The following is a 25528-nucleotide window of genomic DNA, read 5'->3' as shown; positions in this document are numbered from 1 at the left end:
TCCACGATCCATGCCACCAGGTGTGAATCTACTCCCATCTCTGTCAGCCTGTCCCTAATGAGCAGAGGTTGGGTGGTGTTGAAGGCGGTAGAGAAGTCCAGAAACATAATTCTTACAGCATCACTGCCTCTGTCCAGGTGGGAAAGGGATCAATGTAGCATATAGATGATGGCATCCTCCGCTCCCACCTTCTCCTGGTATGCGAACTGCAGAGGGTCGAGGGCGTGTTGGACTTGTGACCCCAGGTGGTGAAGCAGCAGCCGCTCCATGGTCTTCATCACATGTGACGTCAGATCGACAGGTCAGAAGTCATTCAGCTCACTAGGACGTGATACCTTTGGGACTGGGGTGATGCAAGATGTTTTCCAAAGCCTCTGGACTCTCCCCTGTTCCAGGCTCAGGTTGAAGATGCACTGTAGAGGACTCCCCAGCACCAGCACACAGGCCTTCAGCAGTCGGGATGATACTCTATCTGGACTCGCTGCTTTGCTGGCACAAAGTCTCCTCAGCTCTCTGCTTACCTGGGCTGCTGTAACTGTGGGTAGGGGGAAACTCTCTCCTATGCTGGTATCAGCAGTTGGATGGGTGGAGGGTGCAGTACTCTGAGGTGAGAGTGGGTTAGGGTGGTCAAGCCTGTTAAAGAAGTTGTTCATCAGGTTTGCTCTCTCCACGTCTCTCTTGATGGTGGCACCCTGCTTTGAGCTGCAGCCAGTGATGATCTTCATCCCATACCACACTTCCTTCATGCTTTTATTCTACAACTTCTGCTCCACCTTTCTCCTCTACTGCTCCTTCACCGCCCTGACTCAGAGTTCCTTCTGCACGTGCTTGAGCTCATGCTGATCACCGCCTTTAAAAGCTATTTTCTTCTGGTTCAAAAGGCCCTTGATATCACTTGTAACCCATGGCTTGTTGTTAGCATAGCAGCGCTGTTCTTACTGGAACTGCAATATCCATTCAGAAGTTGATGTAGTCAGTAGCGCAGTCAACAACCTCCGCAATGTTCTCACTATATGATCCCTGCAGGATATCCCATTCCGTAGTTCCAAAGCAGTCTCTCAGAGCCTGCTCTGCCTCAGGGGACCATTTCCTGAATGAGCGTGTGGTTGTAGGTAGCTCCCTCACTCTTGGTTTGTAGTGAGGCTGAAGCAGAAACAGGTTATGATCTCCTTTCCCAAGCGCAGGAAGCGGGGTGGCGCTGTATGAGTCTTTAACGTTTGCATACAGTAGGTCGATAGTCCTATTTCCCCGGGTGTTACAATCCACATACTGGGAGAAGGCAGGTAATGGTTTGTCCAGCGTCACATGGTTAAAATCTCCAGCAATTAGCACAAGCGCCTCAGGGTGCTGTGTTTGTAATTTAGCAACAGTGGAATGAATGATGTCACCCGCTATCTCCATGTCCGCCCGAGGAGGGATGTAAACAATAACAACAATGACGTGCCCAAACTCTCTGGGCAAGTAATAAAGACGCAGACTTACAGCCAACAGTTCGATGTCCCTGCAGCAAGTGGAGATTTTAACATTTACATGTCCACAGTTGCACCACCTTGTATTCAAATAGAGAGCGACTCCCCCTCCTTTCAGCTTCCCACAGGTATTTGTGTCTCTGTCTGCTAAACCCGGGTAGCTCCAAGTTAGAATCTGGGATGTTAGTTGTTAGCCACATTTCACAAAAACACAACAAACTGCATTCTCTGTAGGTCCTGACATTTTTCACCAGCGCGGCCAGTTCATCGATTTTATTTGGTAGTGAGTTCCCATTTCCCAGGATCACAGAATGCACCGAAGGCTTGTATCGTCACTTTTTCGCAATACGCTTAGCCTTTAGTAGTGATAGCTCTGCTGCCATGATACCGCCTACTTACCTCATCGGGTAAATAAGGAACCACATCTGCATGGGCATTTGTTCTCAGTGCTTGAAGTTGACTACCTGAATAGACGAGTCTCTGTGTGTAAAAATCCATGTACAAGTAGTAAAAAGAGTTTAGGGAATGAGTCCTCATAAAAGAAAGTGGTAGGAGTGATCAGTGAAATAGAGAAAAAGGTAGAAAGATAAAGTCGTACACGGAGCTGCTGGAAAGGCTGCCACTCACGGCGGCGCCTGAATCAATAAGAGTCAGCTTATATTAAGTGTAATTTGTTACTACTGTTGTGTTTTTATTAGTTGTTTTTATTATTTTTATTACTATTTATTTCAATGTTTTACTTTTTACTCATTTAGAATTTATTTATGTATTAATTTATAATATATTTCTTCACCTGTCTTGCTCTTGTCCTGCATTTATGTATATGTTGCACAGTAGTCCTGGATAACATTACTTTGTGCCACTGTGTGCTGCAAAACTGTGCATGGATGGTATGACTATAAAGTTACTTGAATTGATTAGAATCCATGGTACAAATATGGATTCTCCTTTGTCACATTCTAGTCAGATTTTATCTTTAACTAATTAGCTTTAAAGTTTACTTCTAACATTATAAACAAGGCAATTCATGCTTGACAACAGAAACCAGATGATTTCAGATTCACCAAACATTTATTGGAACGCCATAAAACTTTTATTCCAGGTTGGAAAATCCCTTAGGTCTCCTCCAGTTTTCATGAAAATATATACACTGAGAGATACTGGAACAAACATACACTCACCTAAAGGATTATTAGGAACACCTGTTCAATTTCTCATTAATGCAATTATCTAATCAACCAATCACATGGCAGTTGCTTCAATGCATTTAGGGGTGTGGTCCTGGTCAAGACAATCTCCTGAACTCCAAACTGAATGTCAGAATGGGAAAGAAAGGTGATTTAAGCAATTTTGAGCGTGGCATGGTTGTTGGTGCCAGACGGGCCGGTCTGAGTATTTCACAATCTGCTCAGTTACTGGGATTTTCACACACAACCATTTCTAGGCTTTACAAAGAATGGTGTGAAAAGGGAAAAACATCCAGTATGCGGCAGTCCTGTGGGCGAAAATGCCTTGTTGATGCTAGAGGTCAGAGGAGAATGGGCCGACTGATTCAAGCTGATAGAAGAGCAACTTTGACTGAAATAACCACTCGTTACAACCGAGGTATGCAGCAAAGCATTTGTGAAGCCACAACACGCACAACCTTGAGGCGGATGGGCTACAACAGCAGAAGACCCCACCGGGTACCACTCATCTCCACTACAAATAGGAAAAAGAGGCTACAATTTGCACAAGCTCACCAAAATTGGACAGTTGAAGACTGGAAAAATGTTGCCTGGTCTAATGAGTCTCAATTTCTGTTGAGACATTCAAATGGTAGAGTCAGAATTTGGCGTAAACAGAATGAGAACATGGATCCATCATGCCTTGTTACCACTGTGAAGGCTGGTGGTGGTAGTGTAATAGTGTGGGGGATGTTTACTTGGCACACTTTAGGCCCCTTTGTGCCAATTGGGCATCGTTTAAATGCCACGGGCTACCTGAGCATTGTTTCTGACCATGTCCATCCCTTCATGACCACCATGTACCCATCCTCTGATGACTACGTCCAGCAGGATAATGCACCATGTCACAAAGCTCGAATCATTTCAAATTGGTTTCTTGAACATGACAATGAGTTCACTGTACTAAAATGGCCCCCACTATCAATATGGGCCAACATTTCTAAAGAATGTTTTCAGCACCTTGTTGAATCAATGCCACGTAGAATTAAGGCAGTTCTGAAGGCGAAAGGGGGTCAAACACCGTATTAGTATGGTGTTCCTAATAATCCTTTAGGTGAGTGTATACGCACATGCATACATTCATACATGGATATACTGTACACTGTACATAATAGCAGGTGCCAGTTCATCTTATGCGTATCTCTTAGTACTGCCCAGGTATTATTTTAAAAGTCTCCTGTAAATTTAAATGATTATGTTCAGGCTAAGTATGACCAGTGTCAATTTTATTTAAAGATCACATTTAAAAACAACAGAAGTTGACCAAAGTGCTGTAGAAAAGACATTGTAGATAAAAAAAAATGTAAACAGGGCAATCAAAAACAAAACAGACCAAAACGAATGCAGACATAGTTGGAATACCACACATGCAAGCATCATCTTGTATCGTATGATGGTCCCAAATCATTGAGAGACATGACTCAGCTATGGGGTAAAGGCTACTGAGTAACATACTACAGCTTCAAATATGCTAGAGAAGTAGTGCCAAGTAGACTGTGACGATAGTGAAGTGGTAAGCGATTACTCTTAAGATCTTAAAATGCAATAAAAAGCACCAGAATCTATATGGCCCAACTCAGTGTACTTTGATGCCTTAATAAAAAATACTGAGGACAATATTTGGTTAAATAAATAATGTTTTACTGTAATGGGTGTTAACCCAAACTCAAATTCCCTGCTCTAACAACTCCTTTACCACCACAGTGTTGCATTTTTTCACCGTTCAAAGATCAGACTGTAGTATATCCTGACACCCATTCCACGCCCACCTCCATCCCTCTTTGCCTCCCCAGGAGTACAAATTATATATCAAAACCCTGACTTATGGTGAGAAATACCCATGTGCCAAATTTCATAGAAATTGTGTTTTATAAATATACATATTTAAGGGGCTTTCTGAAGGTTGCAGTCTACAAACATAAATAAATGTGAAGTTAACTCAAAAAGTAAAGGCAATCTGAATAAGCAATGGATAGAAACTGATGCAATACAACACGTTCACAATGGCTTATTGGTAGTTTGAATACACACAATGCAGCACTCTTGTATTATTCTAGTTGAAGCCAAGGTGAAATGAACATGGATGTTCTGCTGCAGGTATGCACCATTCTTGAATAACACGCCATAGTGAGATTTCTTTGGGCAGAGGGAGTGAAAACTGATGAAATTCACCAAAGGATGTTAACTCAGTACTGGAGTGAAAACAGCATGACTCAACTAAAAGTTTATAAATTGAAGGAAAAGTTTAACACAAAAAAATATTTAACCAACAAAGCCTGATCTGGTCAACCATCCACCTCACCAACACAGGCCCACATCAACATGACAAATGACTTCTTCAGAGTAGACTGACAGATTACATTGTTCACTCTTGCTGTACATTTAGATATTAGGTATGAATCTGCACAAGCTACAGTGCATGATGACTTGGGGTAATTGGTACAAGCCACCATCCTTTGCTGATTTTCAGCAGGCTTCACTCCCTCTGGCCAAAAAAATTCCCCTATGGCACATTGTTCAACAGTGGTGCAATTCCATAGCAGAGCACCTTTCCTTCAACTAGACTAACCATAGAGCACTGCACTGTGCATGTTCGAACTACCCATAAGCCATCAGGTCAGCTGATGTAATGTGTCAGCTTCTATCTGTTGCATTTACTGTATAATTTTCAAATGCCTTTACTTTTTGATTTACCTCTGTTGTGATGTGAAATTTTGCATACAATTTGTTACTTAGGCAAAGCAATGTAATATTAGTGTTACATTAATGAGAAGCATTAATGTTTTACCGCACCTAGGACTAAGTCAGGAAAGTGAATTTTATGACAGGGATGGGGGAGGTGCCTCTCAGTCTCTCAATCAACCCCCTCAGGAAAGTCAGGCTTCCTAACTGCCAAGCTTTACCTTAACACATGGTTTGGAGGGCAGGTGTGAACTGTCTCCCCGTTGGTTTGAAGTACGACTGTTTGGAACTGGTTTGTATCAGAAGCCTTTACGTACCATGACACCCTATTGGCTCTAGGAGTTGGACAGAAAACCTATCAATTTGTTTGCTTTACCCCAGCTCTCTCTCTCTCTTACCAAATTGATGAAACACCATCTCACACACTATAAACTGAAAAGGACAACACAATGAAGAGCACAGCTCGGCAGCCATATTGAGACAGGCATGCGGCCTGTTCTGAAGAAAGCTAGAAATGACTAGAGACTAGAGACATTTTAAGTAACTAACAAGTTTGTGTGCCGCCTGAAACTACACATCACCATTTATCAGGTTGTTTGGATGTCAATATTCAAATGTACTTTGCATATTGTAATTATTTATGAATATTATCAATAATATATTATTTAAAGTGTAACTTAACTCTTGCTTGTCTTTTACTACACCTAATTGCCTGAGGTTATAAATGTAAAAGGGAAGGTGGGGAGAAGTTAATATACTACAATACCTTATAAACAGTGGTATATCTGTGAGATTTGAGGCATTCTGACAAAGGCTACATATTAATAATACAAAAGGGGAAAGTAAAGTAATATATTACTCTACCAACACAAAACTATCTCATACTTAATACATGCCATTTAAGCCTGATTTATGCATAAAATATCGGTTGTCAGGGATGCCAGGGGCCATGACCCGGCCGGGACGCCAGGAGGGACCGGAAGAGGGTCAGAGCCCTGCCTGGATCACGTGGGGTTTGCCTTCCGGGTTGCTTTGGGGGCCACGGGTCAAGGGCATGGAAGCCTTTCCCTGTAGGGGCCCGTGGTCACCGCCAGGAGGCGCCCCAGTGCCTTGGGGACCTGTTACCCCAGCACTTCCGCCACACCAGGAAGTGCTGGGGGGAAGATTTATGACGGCGCCCGGAGAGCAGCCGGGAGGACAGCCTGCACTTCCGCCACGCTGGGGCGTGGCTAGAAGAAGATTGCCGGGAACACCTGGGGCTCATCCGGGTCCTCTATAAAAGGGGCCGTCTCCATTCATTCGAGGCTAGAGTCGGGTGGAAGAAGGACGAGGCAGGAGAGAGTGGAGGCGGCCCGAAGAAAGGCATTTGTGGCCAGGACTTTGTGTGTGATTTGGGGTTTTGTGCACGTGATTAAGGTCTGTGTGACCACTGGACTGGGTCTTTGTGACCTTTATTGTAAATAATTGTGGAAAATAAACGTGTGGTGGTTTTAAGACAACATGTCCGCCTGTCTGTGTCCGGGTCAAGTTCACACTGTATAACTCAGCTTTTTCAAGATATTATTTTAAAAGTCCACTGTACATTGAAATTTAAAGTTTAAAGTAAGTATGATCAGTATTCCTAAATTGTTAAGAGATCTGACCTAGCTGTGGGGTTAAGAATACTGGCTGGCAGAGCACAGCTTCAATCATGACAGAGAAACAGTGAAGGGCAGATAGTGAGGATGGTGTTTGCCACATTTTACAGAGAAGGGGCTTGAGAAGTAAAGGTTGCCGTCTAGACACTAGAGTGCTTGGTACCTAAGCAGTGGCCAGGTGATAAAAGCTGAGTGACACAAAATTATTCAAAAAAACAAATAGAGTACAGTACAGGTCAAAAGGTCCTATGAGCATGCCACTTGGAAGAAATGGAAGTAAAATCTGCTCCATCCAAGCATTTTCAAAATAAACATGCATGATTACTATAACCTTTGCAGATATGTGTGCAATTATCTTTGTATAAAGAAGTATGTTTAAAAACATACCATTGCGTTTTATACTAAAAATCACAGCAAGAAAATAAGGTTTCTTTTGAAAGTATTACTGGGTCAGAAACAAAACTGTTTACTAGGCTCTCACACTTGAACAGGGTGTTTTTAGATCATCTGAAATGGACATAATATGCTGTTGAAAAAGAAGCAGAGACTGCTGCAGAAAGGTAATGTTTCAAAATAAATGAAGTTTGAGGTAATATTGTGATAAACTTCTGTGCTTGTGGATAAAAGGCAAGTAATTCGGCATTTTTAAAGGCAAGGTTAAAATTGCAGCACATACTCAAAAGCACTCTAGGTTGCATTTTGTGCTTTTTGTGTTCTCGAGAAAGCGTATACAAAATGGCTTAATTATTTAAAATTGCACTTATGAAACAACTATTATTGGAATATAAATTATCTTTCAAGCATGACTTTGATGGTAGCTTTGAAATAAGTGCCCAATACCTTAATAAGGCTATTATATTGTTCAATTTGGTTTATTTACTCAAGAAGTCATTTCAACAACCACTTCTGTACTCCATTCAGCCTCCTTGAATTGATCCATGGAAAAATAAAATAGAAATCATCCCTGTACAAAGGAAGCTGTCAAGGTTAAGAAATCTCTAACAGAGCAGTCTAGTGGGATATTAATAAAATTCTGCTGTTCCAGACGGCAATGAAAAGACTTATTCCACCATCATCGAGACAGTAACCATTCCCCCAAGCCTAATCACAACTAAGAATGCTGGAATCTACCGGTTGTAGGACCCCCATGGACTACAGGGAATTGTGCAGATGAGTGGAATGTGTGCTTTTGTTACTTGAATCTGGTTTTGTTTGCCATGTACTTGTCTTTTTTGCACATTGGTAGCATGTAATTTGTACATTGGTACATGGTTACATTGTTGTTTTCACATGCATATCTGTCTATACACTTTCCAAATGTGTTATAAAAAGAGGAGATGCCAAAGATATAGTGTCTTTAAAATGTTTCAACCCCCTTGGAAGTTTTCACATATTGTTGTAAAGCATTGAATCTCAGTTGAAATGAATCTTGAATGTCAAGGTGAAGAGGATTATAAATTAAATACACATATAAAACACAAAAGAATTGATCAAATAAGTATTCACCCCTCTTAAAATAACACACCTAAATCATCATTGGTACAACCAATTGGTTTTAGAAGTCACATCATTAGTTAAATGGAGTTTACCTGACTGGGGTGTCAACAGATTGTAGTATAGATGAACCTCATCTGGAAGGTGAGCCAGCATGGTGACCTAACCTACACAATGAACACTCCAAGCAACTCTATATATCACTATATATCCCTTGGAGTCCAGCTAAGTCAGTCTTTAAGAAATGGAAATAGTATGGCACAGCTGTAAATCTGCCTGTCCACATAAACTAAGCGAACTTTCAAGAAGATGAGCTGTGTCGGATGCCACTAGGAGATCTATAAGAATCCTGAAGGAGTTAGACGCTATGAGCTGAAGTTGGAGAGACTGTGCATACAATTGCTGCATGTCAATTGTCACCAGCTGCAGCTTTGTGGGAGAGTGGCTTAGAGAAATTACAGACGTGACATTTCAGCAGAAGTCAGTTGGAACAAGGTTTTATGGTCTAATGTGACCAAAATGGGCTTTTTGGCGTCCATGTAATCAAAAACACACAGTCCCCGCATTGAAGAATGGTGGTGGCAGCATCATGCTGAGGGGAATGCATCTCTGCAGCAGGCCCTGGAAAGCTTGTGAGGGTAGAAGATAAAATGAATGCCACACAATAGAAAGAAAACTAAGGCAGACTGCAAGAAACCTGAGGCTTGAGAGAAGATTTGTTTATCAGCATGACACCGAAATCAAGTATGAAGCCAAAGCTACACATAATTGGCTTAAAAACAACAAAATGATTGTTCTGGGATGGCAGAGTAAGAGTTCAGATCTCAATCCAAGTTTAATCTTTCGCTGGAATTCAAAACATCATGATCCCCGTGCAACCTGACACGGCTTGAGTAGTCTCATGAAGAAAAATGGTAGAAAAATCCACTATACAGATGTGCAAAGCAGACAGAGAGGGACCTGTAAAGACAGAAACTAAAGGCTGTCATGGCTTCCATAAGTACATCTACTAAAAACAGATTTAAAGAGAAATTCATATTTATGTCATCAATGCTTTTATGCTTTCTATCTACAGTATAATTAATTTAGGTCACTCTGCAGAGATATGCTTTCTCTTTGACATTAAAGAGTCTTTTTTTGTTGATCAGTGTCAATAAAAGCAAATGAAATGTGCTATAATTGAATGTGTAATAATAAAGAGAAAATGTCCAAGGAGTGAATACTTTTTCTAGGAGCTGTATTTACTAATGATCTCACAAGCAACTGCAGTATTTCAGCCATCAGTGATGTTTGCTCCTGTGTCTACCTTGTTCCTTGTTAATTGTTATTATTTTGGGATACAATTCACAGAGCAAAATCTACAGCAAAAATGATCGGAAAACAAGAAATGTAAGTCACCATTTAAAATGATGGCAAAAACACAAACAATAAAATATAAAAACTACCAAGGGGTGAATACTTTAATTAGGGACTGTACATCCCTATTATTTTAAAGTGTTTTACACTCAAAAGGTAATAACAAAGGTTATTATACTCAAAATGCAATTACACTCAAAGAATTAAAGGTAATTACCGTATATACTCGTGTATAAGTTGGGTCTTGAAACCCGAAAAACCGATCGTAATATCAGACCCTGACTTATACGCCCATTCAAAAATTTGACACTTCATTTTTTTTTTTACATCTTCTTCCTTCCTCTAATCTCTCATCAGTTTCTCAGACACATTCAATTTTGTTTGTAGCAGCGCAGTTACCAATTTCTTTTGCCACTTCAACGACTTTTAATTTAAAATCAGCTTCATATTTTTTTCTGATCGAATGCTCCATTGTAGATAAGGGATGCTCTTACGATAAAGGTGCATGAAGTTGTGAGATACAAAAAACACAAAACAGTACAAAAGTCGCTTCAGAAAAGTTCGGGTATTACCATGTGGTCACATAGGCACAATACATAGGAAGAAAAAGGCTGTGTGTTCAGTGGTTACTCTCTCAAGTGGGTGTTAGCATATCATAATCTCTTGGACCAACAGCGTAAGTTTTCCGCATTCAGCTTATAACACCGATATTATAAAATACAGGAAATTATACGGTAAAATCAAGTCCCAACTTATCCGCGGGAGAATTTAAACGCAAGTATATACAGTACAATTAAAAGAATAACAAAGATGTTTCTAAGTACCAACGATAAAGCAAAACTTCGTCTTTTCACCTCAGTGAGTAAAAGGTCAGTGAGGAAATAAAAAGGGACTGTCAAGAAAAAAAGCTGCCAAAAAGGAGAATAAATAAGACTACCATGGACGATGACAATTGTTCCTTGGTTAACTACCTGATAAATGTAGCTAGTCTGACTATACGACTTACGAATAGATATATCTTAAAAAAAACAAATCAAGTGTTTACAGATAAAGTGGTCTGAGCAGCAGAAGAATTGGAAGCAGTACACTAGAATTATATGAAGAAAAGTCTAGTGTTAAGCAAAGGCAAAAAACAGATATACTTAAACAATTATATCTGATTTGAAAGCAGGACGAGTCCTTCTCTTCTTAGCTGAAAATTTAGACAAGGGATACAACCAGTTCCGATTTTTATATAAAACAGATATGGTGGCTTCATCACAAATTTACATGTGGCCATAGTATTCTGGTAAGGAATCTCTAATAACTCAGATAACAGTTGAAAGAAACAAGAAAATGATATCATCAGGCATCATGTACACAAATAAACAAAAAGAAAAACTGAACAAAATGAATTACTACTGAATCAAGCAAAGATAATTTTAGAAGGAGCACTGAAAAGGGTCCAAGATGAACAGAATCTGAAAGTACCATTCTTCGAAGAGAATATTTTATCTCATTAAAAGATAAAATCTAAAGACTTTGCATAAATTTAAAATTGATATTTGAATGAATCATTTTTCCAAGGTCTAACTGCAGCAAAAATTTTCAAGGCAGATATAATAGAATATGTCATGTGATTTTTTAACCCAGACCAGGGTCGAAGGGGTGGGGGCTGATGCTTATCCCTGGTAGCAGATGGCATGAGTAGGAATACCCCATTACAGGATGACAGCCCATCACAGCGCAAACACACCCACACTAAACACACACTAGGGCCAATTTAGTGACGCTAATTCAACTAACCTGTTTGTATTTGGACAGTAGGTGGAAAACGGAGCACACAAAGGAAACCCACATAGACACAAGGAGAACTTGCAAACTCCACACAGGGTGGACCCGAATGACAACCCAATCTCCTAACTGCAAGACAAGAGTGCCACTGTGCCACCCATACCAAAATATGCTAACAGTAAGTTGTCAACACTGCTCACACTAGTAACAAACTAATGAAGAAATGTGTACCATAAAAATACCCATATGCCATCAGAGTGAGGTCGGCATTCATATAATCAAGCCGTACAGGAGCCACCACAGTTACATGACTGAGAGGAAAAAGAAACCAAATTAATATTGACTAACTTTAAATTGAATTCTGCTGTGGTTTGGTGCATACTTTAAGCATAGGTTTGCATACCATAAGAAAATGTCATCCACAGAAATATAGGTAGTTTCACATTTGTGATTGGGATACAACCAAAGGGCTTATTTTCCTGTAACTCCATCCCTGACCAAGGGTTGGCGCTGTCGCCTAATGTCTCTCCTCTTATTTCATCTGCAGATATGATGATCGATAGTGAGATGAGTCATGGCATCACTTCCAGCTTCAGTTCATCTGAACCCACCTCTTCCTCTCCACTGACCTGTTAACTGGTTCTACCGCCATCTGCAGGCAGTTTATTGCTTTACTCATATCTGGAGAGAACTTTCTGTGAATGAACGTTAATTGTATTATTAATTTTTCAATTATACGGGGTTTGCCTATGGCTTCCCCAAATCTTTATGCACTCTCTATCTTTTATCACAGCAGTTTAAAGTGAAGCTTCTTCTTTTTGAAAAAAAAAAAATAAAATTTGTAAGAATAATGGAAGGCAATTTGCTTTAGTTTTCTATTCACTCTCTGGTCCAGATAAAGCACTGTGCCTTTGAAAATTGATGTAATTGTTTCTTTAAATAGCTTGTAATTTGATCTTGGATCATCAAATTATAGGATTTGTAATTTATGTATGTGCAGTTAAATAAATGTCATTGTTTCTGCGCACGCTGCTACATATGTAAATCATAATTTTTTTGATATCAGGTTTAACAGCACTGTTGTTTTGTCATTAATAATTTTTTATCATTTAATATGCTGCCACATTGGCCATCTAGTGTGTCTAATTGATGTATTTATGCCTAGTCATGCATATAATGGAATGCTAGCATCTTTTGATCTCCCTTCAGGCCCTGACCAGGCAATAGGAGTATGCTGGCTTTGAACTTAGCCAAATGTCTAAACATTGTGACATACAAAATTACATGTTGGTGCTCCTTTATATTTTGCATTTTCTCATGCCTGAAGATACAGTACTCAGTTAGGCTGACTGGTATCTCCAGAGAGCTTCGAGATGTTTCTTTTGGGGATTTTAGAGATTAGGGAATTGTACACTAATGATACAAAAAATGTCACTCATTGCCAAGGGTTACTTTCAGATGGGAAATTAGAGACAGATGTAAGGACCATTCAGAATGTGTTATTTTGGGCGTCAGCCTTAGCCAGATGAATAGAACTGCAGCTACATGCTACACTTTGATCTGTATAAAACTAGGAGAACAAGAATACTGTAATTGTGACAAAGTGTAATGGTGTCATGTCTTAGCCAGGATTCCTCTCCTGGCTGAGGTTCAGATTCATGTTTTTTGTCTCATTTTTAATTCTTTGATTTATGTTATGGTTACTTTTTTGATTATTTTTTGTCTTTGATGTAAGCTGCCTCTATAATTTTCCATGTATCTTGTGGCTGGTCTACCAGGAGGTGTGGCCACCTGTCAACTATTTCCAGTAACCACCCACCGCCCTATAAATCTGGAGAGCCTCACACAGTTCCTGGTGGTTCATTTCGAATGCACTGAGGAGTGGTAAGTTCTTGTGCTTTTGTGAGTTTTGTAGGATTTGTGATTCTTTGGATTTTTGACTTTCGCTCTGTTTCTTGAAAACTCTTTCAATATCTGTATTTGGACTTGTTTGCTTTGGACTGTCTTATTGCATCAGGTAATTCCTTTGCCCTTTTGTGTTCTACAGAGCTTAATTGTGTTTGGAAAACTTTGTGTGAAAAATAAATCTTCACTCTTTATTACTAGCTGGGGTTTGACAGTGAAATGCCCCTGTAGTGTACATTACTGGAAGTTTGGCGCTATGTGCTTTGGAATTCTGTAGTGCTTGGGACTTCCAGTCTACAACAAATATGTTTTATTAATGTGTACATCCATACCTAATGTTGTAAACAAATAATTTCAGAACAAATCTAAATTCTTGTAAGAAATCTCATCTCACTCTCATCCCCACTTAAACAAATTCAAGTTTGGTGTGGGGGGGGTCCATGGTTAATTCTGGGAACAGACCTAGACAGTGTGCCACTCATACCCAAACCTGCACATTTCTGAAGATTCATGAGGTAAGCCAGAGTGTCCAAAGGAACACCCATCACAATTGGAGAGAACATGCAACTACAATCAGACAACGTTTAGATACAGTATTCAAACCCACTGCACCACCATGCTGACCTTCTTGTAAAACAGTTTGTCAGACCTTTTAGAAGAGGAGACAGATTTAATAACACATCATAACTATCTTTTCACCAGGGTTCATAAATTATGGTCCAATTTACACTGTGATGTTACAATCCATTATCCAACCCGCTATATCTGAACTACAGGGTCACGGGGGTCTGCTGGAGCCAATCCCAGCCAACACAGGGCACAAGGCAGGGAACAAACCCTGGACAGGCTGCCATCCCACCACAGGGCACACACACCCTAGGGACAATTTAGGATAGCCAATGCACCTAATCTGCATGTCTTTGGACTGTGGAAGGAAACCGGAGCACTTGGAGGAAACCCACGCAGACACGGGGAGAACATGCAGGGAGAACCAGGTCTCCTAACTGTGAGGCAGCAGCACTACCCACTGCGCCACCATGCCGCCCTTTGTTACAATCAATTTCTCAATCAAATACTAATTTTCTTGTAATTTATACAGACATATACCAGCTCTTTCTGCAGACTCAGTATATCTTTACATTTTTATGAAACTTAAGTACTTCGTGTATCACATTCACAGCCTTTAATGCACATAATTTAAGTAAGAGTTTACACTTTTTTTGCTTCATTTAACCATGATTGCCTGATAACAAGGAGTTCCAAGAGCAAGGTAAAAAATAACTAAATTGTTCATCATTAATACTTAACATACTTAGAGACAATTATAACAGAAAAAAGTTCCAGATTCAGGAAAATGCAAAATAGATAAATACATTTTGATATTTTCTTTCCAACTTAATATGCAAGTGAAATAAGTATAATTTAAAAATACTGAATTTATATTTAATACTTAATTCTCATATCTCACAATAAATTACTTTGAGCTTAATGAGTAAAACCTCATGCAGGCTTCATTTAAGCTGTTAGTGCTGCAGAAATTAAATTAGAAAATGTTGCTTATTTAAAGTCAAATAAAAGATGCCTATGAACCGCAATTTGACTTAAATGAAAAATTCTCTCCACAATAACCTACATATAAATTTTTGTTAATAAATTAACCATCTAGTTCAGATATCTATTAAAGGTAGCATTGGAGCTCTATAAACATTTTTTTTTTAATTAAACTAGCTGTGCTGCCCTTCTAAGATAAATTAAGATCTAAATAATCAACCTCAGTGTTAATGTTTGCAGTGTAACATCTATTGGACTGTATGTAGTAAAATATGTAGTAATAAAATTCATTGCATTTGTCATTCCATCAGTAATAAAATGCATTACTACAAAACAAATATTTGTCATGTTTTATCTGTTGGAATGACAAAATGCAATTCATATCTCTACTATTTGCCATTTGGTATGGAATTTATAAAAGCAGTAATAACTTTTGCAGTGCACCATCTATTGGAATGTATTGTGTAATGTACATAGTAATAAAATGCATTGCTTTTGTCAATTCAACAGGCGGCACATCACAAACATTTGTAAGTAATAAAATATTTTTTCTGTTATATGCCATTTGATATAGGATTTGTAAAAGCAGCATTAATGTTTTTGAAGTTCCATCTGTTGAAATGGAAAATGCAATGCATTTTAATAGTACAAACGTTTGTGATGTGCCATCCATTGGAATTTCACAGCATTGACAACCAAGCGGACATAGAGATACACAGATGCACTGATGTGTGTCCTTTTATTAAGGTGGATAACAATTGAAAGAATTTCTATGATGGCTTAGTTATATAGTCTAGAAATGGAAGTGAAGCTTCATGTTGCACAAACTCATGAAAAGCATAAATATAATTTAACAAAGCTACAAATGAGTATATCGTTGTCTAATGATGACTTTTTAAATGTCCACTCTGTTTCTAAGAAATGCATCTATTGGTTGGCAACAATGGAAGTTAATTAAGCCTTAAAGGTTGATGCAAAAAAAATTCCTACAGTTGCCCCAGCTTTTGTTAATTTCTAACAAACTCTCTCTTTCTCTGTAAAAGGAGTGCTGGAACAAATTGTGTTGCTAATTTCTATGAAGCATTACTTCTAAGTTTCTTATAAATAGAGTGTTTTAAATAATAATCTTTAGATAAGGATAACAATTTATAAATTTGTTAAAATGTCTTGTTAAGGTTTATAGATATCACAAGTTAATGTAAAATAAGGTTTCACTTCCACTTCTAGACTACATAACTAAGTCATCAAAGAAATTCCTCCAAATGTTACTTACTTAGTTAATAAAATGTTTATACAATTAAAACTGCTCTCCAGAGTGTAATGTTTGTAGATTGTAAGTGACTTCCTGCAGTGCAGCATCGTCCCAGTAATGCTTCAGAGGGTGGAGCAGCACAGATTGCTCCAGCACTACTTTGATACAGACAGAGGGTTTGTAAGTAATCGACAAACTTTGGGACACTGGTAGGAATTGTTTGCATCAATGTTCAAAGCTTAATTAGATATCATTGCTACAGAAAAGCTGTAGGTTTTTAACTTTACTTGTTCCCTGAAAAAGGACTTTTGGAATAAATCTGAAAATGACATTATTTGGCAATTGTTTTTTAACCTAAACATTTTTTAATCTCTGGTAATATACCGCTTACCTTTGTAGCATTTCAGGTTATTCTCTGGAATAAACTGTATAAATGTCTACCAAGCATGTATCATATCACGGTCATCCTTCAAGCATACAGTATGTCACTGCCACAGAGTATTTCAAGCTGTTCTGGTACTGTAGGTTCAAATGAGCTTTGAAGTCACGTAACCTTTTTGTTTTTTCTGAGGATGAGATAGAATCTTCCCTATCATAGGCTGGCACCCATCTAGAGTTGGTCCTTACTTTGTGCCCACTGCTTCTGGACTAATCTTTGTGCAAACTTGGAAAATGAATCACATCAATTTGGACAACCCATCTGCTAGGTATAAGACTGCTTTTTGCCCAGTTTTGATCTGTTTATGTATTTATTAATAAAATTGGTAATACAAATGAAAAGAGCTTTATTTCATTGCAGGAGAAAATCTCTGGAGGGCACATTTAATATAGTTAGGCTGCACAGAAATATAAACTACAAAGATCTTTTAAAACTGTCTTGTGTTTCCTTTTTAATACCATTCCTTTTTCCAATATTTGCAGTATATTTCAGTCCCCAACATCTTTTTACTGTTCTTTACTGTATATGGCTTTCTACTTTGAAATCTTGTGTTGCTTTGAGCCATATTTGTATAGTATTTGCTTTATAAAGAACCTTATTCTGGTGCTCACAATCAATGGCATTGCTTAGTGTTTTTTGAAAAGTCACATCATCCAGGATTGATTCCATCTTTATGTCTAATACTAACTTCAAAGACTTGAAATTGAAAACAAGGATTCTGAAAATAGTTGGATTGGTAGATGACAATGTACTGTATCTCTTGGGGACAAATGTTTTTTGGGCATGTAAGTTATCAAATCTAAAATGGCACCTATTTGTGTATTTGTAAGTGTTTTGGCCTGGTATTTTCTATAAACAATGGCACACAAAACAAATTTGGACAATACTTGTGTTCTGATTCAGGATTACACAACAAACTAAAGTGTCAGTTCCCATTTAAACTTTGGCTTAGCTCTTAAACTTCCTGCTTGATAATGTTACACTTCCTGGAGTGTGACTACATTTGGGATAGCCAAGCTGTACAACTGACCTGCTGCATGCCTTAAGTTAAAAATTACAAAGTAGATTTCTTGCAGAAGAACATTTGAGTTTTGAGAAACTATTAGAATTCCTTTGGAGTCAGGACAGGGCTAAACAGCCTTTTCAGGAAGAAGCAGACACTGGCAGTCTGAGAATTAAAAAACACAGTCTCTTTCTCAACAGGAGGCAATTTGTGTAGCTCCTGTAATTACCCACATGATTACAATGACTAAAAAGATTTTGTCACCAAAATGAACTCTGCAGGGTTGATTAGACTGATAATTGCATCATATTAAGACAGAACCTTCCTGTGTTGCTTTGGTGGCTTCAGGAAATTATTTTTACATCTTAAAGATATTATCATAGTCTTGCAGAAGCATTCTGTAATGTTCCTGAATTTCAGTGATATTCACAGTCTGTAGAAACCAAGCAGTACTTTTAAGAGAGAAAAGTTCTTTGTATTATATGAAATATAAGTGTTCTGTGTTGTATGTATGCTCTGGTCCAGAGACTAAGCACAGAACCAAAGCTTTCTTGCACAATTTTTAATTTAAATTCTGCCACTGAGCACGCTATTTGTAGCTCACAGATGCAGATGTGCTGTATATATTGTGAGGCCCCAACATTCCCGGCACCTCCAATGGGTGCTTGACAACTCCCAACAACTCTGTGTGCTGAAACAGGCAGGAGTGGTTGTCCACTGCTAGTTCAACTAAAGGTTCAGATGCTCACTGTATAACATGTCTGTCGCCCGATGGTTGATGCGGGAACATTTAAAACCAGCCGTTGACCTGGCCGTGTGCTCACATTCTGTCTTCTGTCTTGCGCAAGGGAGGCTATCTGTTCTTTTAATCTGAGAAGCGAATGTCACACACGTGTGCATGGAAGGCAGCTAAAGGGTCTAAGTGAGAGTAATTGCACACCAGACCAGTGGGGTGGCGGAGTGCACTGACCTTTTTTCTCGCTTTCCTGCAGATCGTTCACGGGAAATTCCACCTTGCCCTGATAACGTCACTTCCAGTTCTGGACCTTCTAATGATGTCACTTCCAGTTCCGGCCCTTCTGATTATGTCATTTCCAGTCCAAGCTCATGGAGGAGGACCCTTCCAGTTCTAGCCCTTTTAATGACGTCACTTCCGGGTCTGAGCCTATGGAGGAAGATCCTTCCGGATTCTGCCTCTGTTGATATCATACCTTTAAAACTGCCATTTTAACAAATAGTTGATCAGTTCTGGTTTTGGACTCTGCTCTGAGTACATCAGTACAGAAATTTACCCTTTTGTAGCCAGGGAATATTATACGGGTGGCTGCCCCAAACCTTTTTATGACTCTTGCATGTGGTTTTTGTGACAGGAGTTAATGCAGGACACCCATCAGAGTCACTGCCTGTGTTCTGTGTGTACTTAAGTGACAGCTCCCATTTGAATAAATGCTTTGAGAATATTCCTGTGTTCACAATCATAAAGCTGATTTTTTCAGAAACCTGGACTCGCTTCCTTCTCTCTTGTGACTGACACATCACAAAATAAATACACATTCCAACAACTAGGTTTCAGGTTTAGAGCAATGAAATTCACTGACGTATACACACTACTGGTTATGCTTGGGGGTTGTCTTCTTTGAATATGCAGTCTCATCATGGCTACCCCAGTTTGTCTAAAACTATTTGTGCAATACACACAAGCGCTTCTTTTGATGTAATTCTTTTGGACTTTTTTTAACGGATATAACAGTGTCAAGGGCATGTTGGCTAGTGCTTCTTTTCCACAAGAAACATTCTTTCCAATAAAGCCTTCAGTGATTCTGGAAACAGAACTGGTAGTTCCTACAGAGCCCTTAGTCCTACAGAGAATGTTAGACATGCTCACGAGAAAATATCCCGTGCTCATGAAATATCATTGCATACACATGAGAAAGTCTTCCATGCAGAAGATATCGTGTGCTTGCAAGATATTTTTGCATGTGCCCGTACAGGAAAACAAGAACAAAAATGTATATGATTTATGACTACATTCTGCTAATCCCAGAAGCCAGGAGTTGTGATACATATTCCTACTACAAGAACAATGGAGGATTATTTTTTAGATATTTTGAGGTCAAGAAATGTTCCAGAGGTAGACATTGAGAGTCTTGATGCATTTATCGGAATGACCTAGCTTAAAATATCCATCCATCCATCCATTATCCAACCCGCTATCTCCTAACTACAGGGTCATGGGGGTCTACTGGAGCTAATCCCAGCCAACACAGGGCGCAAGGCAGGAAACAAACCCCGGGCAGGGTGCCAGCCCACAGCAAAGCTTAAAATATAGGTCTGTGAATTCCTTGTCTATGTCAACGTTCCGATAGGAGAGGAGAGGGAGAGGTTGGAAGCATGCGCTGATAGCGAACCACCTGGATAAAACAGTTAAAGCTGTGGAAGCAGAAGAAGTCTGTCAGAAATATACAAAGACCCTAAAGGGACATGTGTATCCCGTAAAAACTATTGCGTGCTTACGCAGAAACATTTTGTTCACACCAGAAATAATTTTTTTGCTTGTGTGCCTTTAGAGGCTCTGTAGGTTCCTGCCTGGCATTCTTAAAAATAAAGGTGCTGAAGTAGTTCTTCAGAGCAATGCCAGAGGGGAACCATGTTTAGTTTCCAAACGAACCTTCCAAATTAAGGCTCCAGAATAAACATTTATTTATATCGATTTTTAACAGGTTACATAAATATCTATGAGTAGATAATAATAGTTTTGTGAAATTTCCATAGGATCTTGATTTGAAATGATTCTTACTGCATAAAATAACACAGGACAAGTTCAGGTTTTGTTGATCTGTTAGTATCCTGCTAAGTGGCCTACTACGAACTAAATAGTTTTGTTTTGTCCACATACTGGGAACTTTTTCAAAGTCCAAAGAACCAATTTAATATGAAAATAACCCTTCCTTGAATGAAATGGCTGTTTGTCAAGCAGTGGGGCTAAGAGGAAAAACATCCCAGTAAAGTGCCATTAAAGAGCCGTTATTTTTAAGAGTGAGTGGGGGATCTGTGCCAATCTGGTAAAATGTCTCCCATGCCATGGTGATGTCACAGTCACTAAATGTTTATCTCACACAGATGGTAACTTTGTACCCAAAGCTACATTTCCTTTTGGACCATTTTTCAACAACACTCGTAGCTGTAAAATACAAAATGGAGTAACAAAATTACTGGAATGCTGACATGGAGGTAACACTTACTAACTTGGAAGCTTCGATCCCAAACTAAAACTGAATATCAAAATGTAAGGACTTAAGCGGAAATGGTAGCATTTATTTCTACAATACTACTGTTATTTTTTTCATCATTTATTGGTGACTTTGTATAATTTGTTGCTATGAAGGCACTAGATGGTGTGACTTGTGTACGTTTGTGAGGGGTATGGTTTTTGGGAGCCATGTTATTTAAGGATGAGCTTCATGCTCTGTACTTGCTTGCTCTTTGTTTCTTGTAAAGGCAAGAGCTTTTTTCTAGCACGAGGAAACTAGTCTCATGTGCATTTCTTTCAGGTTGTATTTGTTTTTTTTTCTTGATTCAAACCTCTTCTGCCCTTTGATATTCATAGAGATATCAGCCGTTGGCATACAATCCCTACTTGTGCACATTTATTTCTTTTTGTCCTTTAAATGTAATCTCTGCCTCACTCACATAACAAGTAAAAGGCATTTTTAAACTTTTCTGTTTTAAAAAACTCAATAAAGTTGGCAGAAACAGATATTCTGTGTGACATAAATGAATGACCAGCATATAAAAAGTAGCAGAAAGTTCAAGATGTAATCAATGTGATGCCTCTGTTAGAAATCTTCCCCTTAATGGAAAACCTGGAATTGGGCTTTCAGCCTCAATCTGGTATTTTACTGGTCACTGAAGCTGCTAGTAAAGCAGAATTATGAAACTATGTATTTGTGCTTAGTGTGGGTCTTCAAAGTAACTCGCTCCATTCATTCATGCGTAGGATCATGCACAAGCAAATCAACATTTCCTGTTTAAATGAGATATAAAGACAGCTTAATGGAAGAGTAAAAAATTAACAAACTGTGCAAACTGAGCAACAGTATCTATGTCAAAAATTTGCAATCAAAACAGGAACAAAACTTCAACTGTTAAGCCAAAGTGAATACCATAAAATAAGTTGTGAAAAAAAAATAATTCAAATCAAAGTGTCATCTTCTGTTGTTTAAAGGATTATTATTTCACATCTGAGAAATGAGAAGAAGAAAAGATGCAACAGAAAATGTACAAGGAGAAGAAACACCATGAGGATGTTTTCATTTCAGGGATTTTATTGTGTCCAAGAAATGCATTTTCTCAAAGGGCTTTGTGCCTGGAAGCTATTTCTTTAATGAGCACTCGAGATACTTAGTGTGTGGTTTGCTCCAATACACTGAGAATGTTTTTTCAGATGCTACAGAATACTCAACAATGATCGGCTTTTTTGCAAACAGCAGTTAATAGAGTACAGAAAGATGCTGCATGAACCACAAGCAATTTCTAAAACAAAAGTACTGGTGGGAATTTTGTTATTGTTTTAAAGTATGTAGGCGTTGATGAAGTTCTTGGGTATTAAAATCTTGAAGGTTGAGAGTTAAGAGTTAAATTGTCTTTGTAACCATGCTGCGGTCTTATCCTATATTTTATCTAAGCTCACATTTTTATTAGTTCACAACTGCTTTTATCCCATGTTTATGTACTTTTACCTTTTTCCATAGCTTATATAATGACTTATGACAAATAATGCAGCAGCAACGTTAACGACTCTTAACTCCCTTTCTGTGGTTTGTACTGTACTGGCAACAACTACCTATGAAAGCTTGTTTCAGAAGATCAATAACAAAAAAATAACACAGGCATTCAACATTGGTGTGTATTTATAAATTTGCCTTACTGTTAGCTTTTAAGATTGTTTTGTTCTTTCCAAGAAGTGACATTTGATAAGAAATAAATGGTGATGTGTGTGAACGCATAAAGGCAGCCTGCTCAATACACTGAATACACACACATCAGCAGAGCATGGAGCATTGTGTGTGTCTAGCATTGAACTGTTACTTCAAACTGATCAATGTTTAAAGTTTTTGAGTTGTTTTTCATATAGGTAATAATTTGGGGTACTTTGAGGTGTTGCTTACAAGAATATGGTGTTTGCTGCAGATGTTCTATCAGACGGTTGTGGTGAAAGCCCTCTTCTACGCGGTGGTGTGCTGGGAAGATGGAATAAAAAAGAGGGACGCCTCATGCCTGGACAAACTGGTGAGGAAGGCAGGCTCTATTGTAGGCACGGAGCTGGACAGTTTGACATCTGTGGTGGAGCAACAGGTGCTGAGCAGGCTCCTGTCAATCATGGAGAATCCACTGCATCCACTGAGCAGGACCATCTCCTGACAGAGGAGCATCTTCAGCGACAGACTGCTGTCACTGTCCTGCTCCACTGACAGACTGAGTAGATCGTTCCTCCCCCACACTATGCGACTCTTCAATTCCACCCGGGGGGATAAACGCTAACATTATACAAGGTTATTGTCTGTTTAACCTGTATTTTTATCACTCTTTAATTTAATATTGCTTTTTATCAGTATGCTGCTGCTGGAGTATGTGAATTTCCCATTAGGATTAATAAAGTATCTATCTATCTATCTATCTATCTATCTATCTATCTATCTATCTATCTATCTATCTATCTATCTATCTATCTATCTATCTATCTATCTATCTATCTATCTGTTGTGGACTATGGCCAGCCAGTCATCCCTGCCAATACCCCCAGGCCGCCAGATGGAGCCCTCCCTGCAGCATGGAGGTCCCCCGAATACCAGCAGGGAATTATGGACATTGGAGTTTTTCTTCACAGCCCTGCTGGATAACCTGGGGGCTTCCAGAGGACGCTGCAGAGAGGCCCAGAGACTATTATTTGCCCTATAACTCGGAAGGCCGTCTTAGTCACAGCAACAGAGGAAATCACGTACTTCCGGGATGAAGAAGAAGAAGAGTTTTGATCTGACCCGGAAGTGATAAGAATCACATGGCCTGAGAGGATCAGAAACACTTCCAGGTCAGGGACTATAAAAGGACTATGGGAAATCTCAGACAGACGAGCTGAGTCGGGAGGAAGGGTGGCAACAGCCTGGGAGAGTGGAGGATTATTGATTTATTATTGGAGTATTGTATATTTATGAGTATTGTGGAGTGGAGGGTGCTTGGTGCACATTAGTATTATAAAATAACTTTTAAATGTTGCTATCATTTTTTGGAATAGCAATGCAACAATTGCCAATTTACAGCCTCAGCTTGCAACAAAGCTGAGAGATTTCTTTTCAATCCCAAGTGCCCACTTCTTATTTCTAGATCAGCTACCTTCTGACTGCTGCTTTCAGTTCCTAGTCCTGTTTAGAAACAGAGAAAAAACTTTATTATTTTTACCTTAAGCAATTCAATAATGAAATAACCATTCTTAAGTGTTTTTCAAATGTAGTATGGAGTGTGTCTTGCACTATGAAATACATTTTTGCAATTGTGGTCTTTATTATGGGTCACTGTGTTAGTGTTTGTGTCTACAGAATGGTTAAAAATATAGGACTGGGAGGTAAGTACTGAATTTTGTATTACTAGGTGTTTGTGTTTGAGTTTGTTGCTGGTCATTATTATGCCAATATACTTTTTCAATGGAAAAAAAAATCCCAATGGGGATAAATAAAGTCACTACTGCTTTTTCTACTGGTTTCTAACATCTCACCTGCATTTTTCTTTCAGACATTCATCATGATGACTATCAACCATGGACATACAGTAGATGATTTGGCACCAGCAGAGGCACATTTAAAGCAGAGATCCAAGGAGTCTGAATTCCCTGGTTCTTTGCAAGATAAGGATGGCATTTTCTTATGGCAAATGTAGATGTGGAATATGTATCTGTGTCCTGTCAGCTGTTTGACAGCCATATAATTCAATAGATGATAGGTTCAGTTTAAGCTAGATAGAAACCTCTTTTCATTTTTAAATAATTTATTAGCAAAGTCATAATAAATAAGTTTCAGTGTGCTAGGTGGAACTGCAGTCATCTCTTCCACAAGGTCATACACCTCTGCCCACATTACTTTAATTGTCATTTTCGTCTCAGAACAAAATCCTCACTTACCTCTGAATGTGGCTTTAAAGTGCTTGTCACACCCATGTGCTTGGGAGGCAGGCTAAGGGCTTAACTTAACAAGGACAGGGACTGGCAAAGTGCACTAACCTGTCTTCTGCAGATCACCTGACCAGAAACCAACCTAAAACTCCTCTAGTTCCTGCACTTCCTGCCTAATCACACCTCTAACCAACCTCATTTCTGGGTTTGAACCCCATGGATCCACCTCTTCCTTCCCTGCAACTATAAAAGCCTAACACCTTCCTTTCCTAATTTGTCCCTATTTAGATACTCCACCAGACAGTTCTCTGGAGCTACTGATTTGATTGTCTGTCATGTACAAAATACAAGGTGGATCCCCAACTCTTTTTTCTGCCTTGTTCTTCTGTTTTATATGCTACACTGGGGTATATTCTGCTCAAACCAAAAGAATATTTGCATTATACTGTGGCTTTACAAAAAACATAGGTAGCTTTGACCAATGACAGTATCTTTGGCCATCAGCAGGAGGATGAACTTTTCTCAAATGTAATTATCCACTGTAATGCTGACAGCATGCGTCTCAAATGATGTTCATGT

The sequence above is a fragment of the Polypterus senegalus genome, chromosome 11 (genome assembly GCF_016835505.1).
Source record: "Polypterus senegalus isolate Bchr_013 chromosome 11, ASM1683550v1, whole genome shotgun sequence".
In the NCBI taxonomy this organism is placed as follows: Eukaryota; Metazoa; Chordata; class Cladistia; order Polypteriformes; family Polypteridae; genus Polypterus; species Polypterus senegalus.
The sequence above is the reverse complement of the archived record's forward strand: the minus strand, read 5'-3'. Positions refer to the sequence as shown.